Raw genomic sequence first — 6000 nt, 5'->3', positions numbered from 1 at the left:
TCCTCAGGTCTCTAGGGTCTACTTTGAGTCTAGCCTAAGCCGTTCCTGCTGCATTTTTGAAAGACCTTTGGGTCTCCGTGGAGAGAGAGCAGGCAGGGTGCCAACAGGCAGGAAATGAAATCACGAGGCCGGTCATTTGCCTCTTTCTTTCCTCTCGCCCACCCCTCCTCCGTCCCCATCACCCTGCTGCCCTTGCCCATGGGGCTCCTCGTCTGATGTTTTCACTGTGATGAGCTCGGTGCCTTTATGTGCTATAGATTTTAGCCGTGAGCCTTCAGGCTTCTCTTTGCCGCCCTGACAAGGGAAATCCCGTAATGAAGGATTTCACGGAGCTCTGCAGGCTAGGAGAGGCTTTTCTTTCCATCTGTCATCTTACTTCACGCCTTGACCTTTCTGTTCCCCTGTGAGGCGGTACCAGGAAGATGCTTGGGCTGGAGAGGGAACGTCTGGGTTGGGCCATGGATGGGGTGGCGAATGAACCACAGCAAGCAGCCTGGGGTTGGGTGACATTGAAACGGCACATTAAGGGCGAGAGCGCTCCCTTTAGGGTGTGGAAGGAGGTGGGTGGGGTTTAAAGCAAGGAGAGAGGCTCCAATGAGAAGGGGGTCCTGCATGAAGTGGGGACCACAGAAGGGTCTAGGAGCTGCAGGGTGGCCAGACACTCACCTTTACCAAAGAAGCCGAGGCTTTGGGCTCCACCAGTCTGGGTTTAAGTGCTGGCTCCACCCCTTCCTCGATACAGCCTTGGGCAGGTCCCTTGATGCCCTGAGCCTCAGTTTCCTCGTTGGGAAGTCAAGGGTGGGGACACAGCGTCACTGGCTGCTCTGCAGATGGAACAGGCTACTGTCCGAGCCGCAGCCGTGCACCTGCAGGGGGGCAGCACATCACCAAGGACGCTGGGCACCTGTCAGGGCCGGGGAGGGTGGGGTGGAATAGAACCGCAATGCCACCTGGAAGATAACGGAAGCCAGAAAGCCCAGAAAACCGCCCCCATCAGGGTCTCAGCTCCGGACAAGCAGTTGTGGGAAAGCAGCTGGAGGCTTCGATGGCCACGAAGAGCCACCTTCCAACCAACTTTCCCATGTCGAGTGGAGGGGGAAGCTGAAAAAAATGCCAGTCTCCAAGACTCCACCAGCAAATACCCGCCCGGCCCTGCTTTGCAAAGGCCAAAGCCTCCGAGATGCACAAGGATTGTGATTGTTTGAAATGCTGGTAACATTTCATCTTCCCAGAGACCTTGTTCATTTATCAGGGTTCTTAAAACCCTTTTGTTCATAAGCTCGTGGTGAGTACAAAAAACATTCTATCTAATATCAGAGCACAGCTGTTCCCCAACAGACAGACCTGGGGAGAAAGCCCTTAAAAGGGGAGAGGGGGGCCCCCACCAAACATGAGAGAAGGCAGTCGGAGCAGCCGCCTGACAAGAATACCCTGTGTGGGGACGTGAGAGAAAGTCGCCCCAGCGGCAGGACCCCCCCACCCGCCCCCCGAGAGGGAGGCTAGGCCCTGAGTCGGGGCTCCACCTCTCCATCGAGTTCTTGGCAGCTGCACTGAGGCCCCAGCCAGGGCCCCTAAAATGTTTGAAGTAGGTGTGGAGTCTGGAGTAACATCTTCTTAAGGGCCAGTGTGGCTGGAAAAAAAAAAAAAAAAAAAAAGCCTAGTGGAAAACTCTGTCCATCCAAGGCCACAGAAGACCAGGAAATATTTTCTAAAAAGGGCTTGATTGCTCCTGAAAGCACAAGACAGAGTGAGCAGGGCCAGGCCAACGCAGGGACTCGGTGACGCTGGCCATTGGCTAGGGAAGGTGGGGGCAGACAGGTCTGGAGTCGTGGATTTCTTTTCAGCTCTTAATTATTTTGTTGGAAATCGGGTAGAACTTCACAAGTTCGGATAAAGGAGAAGCTCATCTGTGTTTATGAAATACCTGGAGAGTGGAAATTGCTTTACAAGGAATTTTATTTCACAATCGAGCCACATTCTAAAAGGGAAAAAGTGATAAAGTGAACCGAGGTGCATTTTCGACACTGAAAATACAGTCCCCTTCTTATCGATGCTAGTACATTACCGAAGGTGTGATATGCTAGCATATGACACAGGTGGGGTTAAACGTGGTGCTGGGTGGCCCTGAGAAAATGTCTCAGCCCCTCTGTGCTGGGATCCCTCAGTGGAATGAGAATGAGGGCACCTACTCCTTAGGGTTGCTGTGAAGGTTACGTGCACTTTTCTATGAAAAATGTTTCGAAGAGGCCGAGAACCTCTTGAGCCCCCTAAAAGTAGAGGCCATAGTTTTAATGAGATGGAGGATGTCACCAGGAAACAGGTGGTCCCACCTCGACTGCGAATTGGATCCCATAAGATCTCCAGGCCTTGGTTTCCTCTGTGGGAGGCAAATGACACCTGTCTGCTCCCTATGACATGAAAGCCATGGGTCAAAGAAACTTGGGAACTGGGATCTATAATTGTTACTTATCTGTAATTTATGGTGTAATGAATTTCCTTTCCGTCGGCAAATCTTCTCATGCAAGAACTTTGAATGAATAGCTAATCATTTTACCTGATACCTGAGACCCACCCTCCATCTGGATCCTTATTCCAACACAATCTATTGAAAAGGAGACACAGAGAGACAATCGGGGAAATTTGACATTAGGGAATTATCATTCATTTTTTGTTATAAATATGTCCTTGTGGGAGAATTCTTACACGGGGACACAGGGAATGTTTCTAGATGAAATTGCATGACGTTTGGGTTTGCTTTAAATCATCTGTGCGGGAGGGCTATTTGGGGATAGGTGTAGATAAAAGAAGATTGGCCATATGTTAATAATTGTAGAAGCTGGGTGAGGGCACATGGGAGTTATTTATGTTATGTTCACTATCCTTATGTTTGAAAATTTGCCATAATAACAGGGGAAAAAAATACCAAAAAAGTCCAGAAGGGGATCAACAATGAAACACCCACTGTGACAGCTGAGCACGAGGAAGAGGGTCCTTACCAGGGACGCTCGGGTAGTTGGGCTGCCAAGAAGATGCCTAGTTAAGGGAGAAAGCTGGAAAGTGGATGGCCTGCCGCAAACAAAGCCGAAGTGACCAAGTCACTTCATTTCTCCAGGCTGCTGTGTCATCTCCTATCAAGTGAGGAGAGAAGACTCCACTGCCCCTTTCAGCTTTAACATGATGTGACTTTCGAGGATTTCAAAAAACGAAGTCCACATCACCAGATTTTTCTAAATGGAATAGATAAATCTCACTTTCAAGTGAATGCTGCCATTTAAAATGTATCAGAAATTCTCTCAATTTGAAAAAGCACTGTGGGAGACAGTCTAGCCAAGCACAAATCTTTTGGTGAAGTGTGTACCCTCTTCCCCAATTTATTTGTGGTTTCTGATGTGCTTGTTTCAGTAAAAGGTCAATGGACCAAAGCCTAAAGACTTTGGAGAAGTTCTTCCAAGCTCTATTTCTGTGAGCTGCATGATGATGTGAAAAGAATCCTTTATGTTTCAATTCTCGTTACAAAAAAAACAAAACAAAACAGAACTCTCAAAGCCAGGCATCCACTTTCCCAGCTCAGCAAGCACGGAGAAACAAATGTCACCTTCCTAGTGATCTTGGTGAGAGGCTTCTTCTGGCTTGAGGTCACTGCTGGGCTCCAGGTCTTACCACCCAGATGTAGACAGAAGGGAGTGTGATAAAGTCCAGTCTATGGGGTTGCCTGGGCTTCTTTTGGAAGATGCATTTTCAACATCAGTCATCATATGAGATGGTTTTAGCATCTATCGCCTACAAATGGAGGACAGAAGGACAAAAGAGCAGTGAATACAGTGTTTGGGATCAGCTGAGTTGGTCAACCACTGACATAGGCTGACTTCCTGCCCGTCTCAGGTTTCTCTGTGCCCACATGTTCATTCCTAGCACTTCTGACACCAAATACGTGGGCTTCAGCCCCTCACCAGTCAATACTCCCAATCTCTGGGTGTCCTACAATTCAATTCCGACACTAACCACCTGAGTGAGCACAGACTCCAAGGTTAAGGGCTCAGACACTTAAGACTGCAGATGCTAATCACAAGACCCAGGTTGCCACCAGTACTGCTGACCTAGCGGCTACAAGAGCGGGGGTTCCCACAGAGCCTTCTCAGGTTCCGCCATGGCCAGGCTGGCTCAGAGAACTCAGGACGAGTTTCCTTGCCAGGATTATAAGGACCTTATAAAGGGTACACATGAACAGCCAGAGGAAGAGGTACAGAGGGTGAGGTCTGGAAGGATCCCAAGCACAGGACCTTCTGTCCCTGTGGAGCTGGGACCCCCCCCCCCCCACCTTCCCAGGTTCAGTTGATTAAATCATCAGCCACTGGTAATTGACTCCATCTCCAGCCCCTCTTCCCTCCCAGGACGTTGGGGGATGGGGCTCAAAGTTCCAACACTCTAACCATGCCTTGGGCAGTTGGGGTGACCAGCCCCCATCCTGAAGTTATCTAGGGACCCACCGGTGGGGCTCTTTAAAACAAAAGACACTCCTTTTGCTCAGGAAATTCCAAGGGCTTTGGGAACTCCATGTTAGGAACCAGAGACAAAAACCAAATATATAGTTTGTATGGGGGCACAGCTACCCCACAGACTTGGAATTACAATTTTCTAGGACAGGGTTGTTAATCTCTCACTTCTCCCAAGAAGTGCCTGGTTTGGTCTTAGCAAGAACTCAACACCAGTTTGTCCTCTCGAAAACACCTGCACTCCCTGATCACCAAAAATGCAGACTAGACACATCTTTGAACAAATCAATAGGCAATACTCTGTGCAGGCGCGAGAGGAGGTACAGAGGAGCAAGAAGGTCCCCCGCAGACAGGTCGGAGATAACCCCAGACTCTGATGCCCGCCCGCGGGTCTCCACATGACACTCCATCCAGTACCGGCTGGCTCCTTAGCTGCCCAAGATGGGGGCCCCCATTCCTTCTCTGTAATATGGTGATAATGATAACATCAACTCGTAGGGGTTTGGGGAGGATTAAATGAGATAATGCCTGGAAATAGCGCCTGGTACAGGCTAAGTGTTCCATAAATGTCTTGTGAGCATCTGTGAGATATATTCATGCAAGAGACTGCTAGTGCCAGGGGATGCCACAGCAGACAGGTGGCAGGACATCAGATGCCCAAGGCCAAAAAGACAGTAGGGAAGGTACGTTTGCTGTAAGAACTGAGTTATTGGCGAGAGAGGTGTGGGACTGACTGGGCTGGCTTCCAGAGTGTCTGAGGCTTCCAACACCTGCGCGTCTGGTCTGAGCCTCAGCCTGCTGGGGACCCCTTCCCTGAGTGAACATGGACTGGCCCAGACATCAGAAAGCTCTGAATTCTATGGGGCCGAAGGGGATGGTCGGTCAGGGAGGGCTTCATGGAGGAGGTGACAGTGGAACCAAGGCTTCAAAGATGGATAGGGTTTCAGGAGGTTAGGGGGCAGGGACAATGAAGAGAGCAGCTTCAGGGTGGCCCACCTTCTCTCCTTAGAGGCCCCTCCTCTGGGCAGGGTCCGACGCCACCTCTACCAGGGCTGAGCAATGAACACCATTAGGGACGTGTCCTTTTTTTTCTTCCTGAGGTCCCACTGCTGCTGCCCAAACAGAAACCTACTTTTTCTTGCCTGGCTCTTGGGAGAGCTGCTACAGCCCATCTCAGCTCTGAGGGCTGAGGTCATGCCAGCCCTCCCCCTGGGCTTTCTCCTCTCCCGAGGACCATGTCCTACTGGTCTCCTAGAAGCCACAGCTCATCTTGGTGCGCTGCCCAGCTCGAGGGTGCCAACCCGCCAGCGGGTTCTGAGGCCTTCCCTGGCCAAACCCCAGGCTTGTGGCTGCCGCCTCATCACCCTCCCCACCCCCCTCCACCCCCAGAGCTGCAGGGACGAGGCCGCCCCTGGCACCCCTCCCCAGCTGAGCTCAGAACTTTATTCTCAGAGTCCTGACCTCCCACCCCGGGGCTAACACAGGAGATTTCAAAGGAAAGACAAAA

The 6000-nt window shown here is 50.8% G+C and overlaps 1 long non-coding RNA gene across 1 annotated transcript in view; it reads right to left on the bottom strand.

The window, feature by feature from the left end:
- Positions 1–2635: 2635 nt before the first annotated feature.
- Positions 2636–6000, bottom strand: part of LOC125131344 (uncharacterized) — a 24883-nt gene continuing 21518 nt past the window's right edge. Inside the window, exon 3 of the long non-coding RNA XR_007135897.1 lies at positions 2636–3780. This is a non-coding gene — a long non-coding RNA (uncharacterized LOC125131344). The remainder of the gene's footprint in view (positions 3781–6000) is intronic.

The sequence above is a fragment of the Phacochoerus africanus genome, chromosome 7 (assembly GCF_016906955.1).
Source record: "Phacochoerus africanus isolate WHEZ1 chromosome 7, ROS_Pafr_v1, whole genome shotgun sequence".
NCBI classification, from domain to species: Eukaryota; Metazoa; Chordata; class Mammalia; order Artiodactyla; family Suidae; genus Phacochoerus; species Phacochoerus africanus.
This window is presented reverse-complemented; position numbering and strand designations above follow the sequence as displayed.